The following is a 1,708-nucleotide window of genomic DNA, read 5'->3' on the forward strand; positions in this document are numbered from 1 at the left end:
AGAGAGAGAGAGAGACATCAGATATTAACAGTGCCTAATTATAGACAATATACCATCTTATTTCACTGCCATTTGCTGTCACTGATTTTGCCGACGTGTGCCTAGCTGTGATTCTTTGCTATTCAATTTGGCAAATTTGATGATAAACAAAAGAAAGTACGAAGGGGAACAAAGCTTATTTGGCTAATAACATTCTAATTTTTCTATAATAGACAAAAGTAGTAAGGGATTTGCTTTTTTAAGATAAGAAAAGGATAAGATGTAAACTTATAATTGGGTAAAATTTGAACATGATATTTTTGGTACAAACATAAACGTCGATAAAATGTTTATTCGATATTGCATAATGTGGTACAATTGCACTAATTGCACAAGTGATGGAGACAATAATCGACTACAAAAAAAAGGGTAAAATGTAAGATATTTTCAGCCCGTTCTATAAGGAAAATTTATCGTTTGATAAAATGGTTGAATTAATCGAATTTTGTACAAAGGAACCGATCAGTATTCTATATTAGAAGATAAAACTTAAAAATAAGAAAAATATTATATATGTTTATGGTCATTTCTGAATTTTTCTCCGAATTGGTTCCTTTCTGCAAGATGTGATCTGATTATACCTGGTCGGCTTTTCATCGCGAGAAATGTATATTACAATTACAGATCTCTTTTAAATCATAATCTGCATTGATGAATAGCGAATCGACTAGATAGGTGTTGCGAAATCTTTTCAGCATGTTGAGCTCTGTCACATTCGAACGAGCACGATGCATTACTATAAGATGTATGTGTATATGAATAGTTTCTCATACGCAACATTATACTTATAGCTTATACTTCACATTATCACCACATCTTAATTTCCTTGTTAACTGAATCATTATAGATTAGTCGCGATGCCCGTTTTACAAAACAATCTTGCCTGAGCCTTTGTGCCTAATCTTCAAAACGATCCTTCGAATTTCCTTCGAAGTCTATGGGAATTCGACTTCAAGCTTAACGCTCTCAAGGATTGATGGAACACTATATACTTTGTTGCGTCGCCCAAATTTGTGCCTTGGCTGCCTTTTATATTATGTAGTTATATAAGCGATATGATATATGCAATTTTTTTTGTGTGTAATAGCAGGAATGTGAGGGTAAAATATGTACCCGAAAGTGTACAAAAATTTTCCCATTCGATAAAAGAAAAAAAATTTTATAAGAATCCCCTCAATTATTCACGTGTAAAATAAATGTACAGCTCTGTGCTTACATTGCAATGTCACACACACGCATGCGCACACGCGCGCACATACACACGCGCGCGCGCGCGCATACACACACACACACACACACACACACACACACACACATATGTAGTACATACAGTTATATATTAATCAGGCGTAGACGTCTGATATCGAGTCTTATTTCTCTAATGATTACAGTCCTGCGATGTGACTCAAGTTGTGAGCTACCTTGAATAGGAAAGTGCTTGTGCCTTGAAAATATATAGAAGGAACTGAGAGCATCTGCAATAACGAGATGTAGACAAATATGCCGCGGACATGTCAGCGATATAATATCAATTCTTATCGTTTTAAATATATAAATATGTTCCTATTATATTTCTGATATATTATTAATATACATTTTTCTTATTAATGTATCAACTGTTGCATCATATATATATATATATATATATATATATATATATATATATATA

The sequence above is a fragment of the Atta cephalotes genome (assembly GCF_000143395.1).
Source record: "Atta cephalotes unplaced genomic scaffold scaffold00025, whole genome shotgun sequence".
In the NCBI taxonomy this organism is placed as follows: Eukaryota; Metazoa; Arthropoda; class Insecta; order Hymenoptera; family Formicidae; genus Atta; species Atta cephalotes.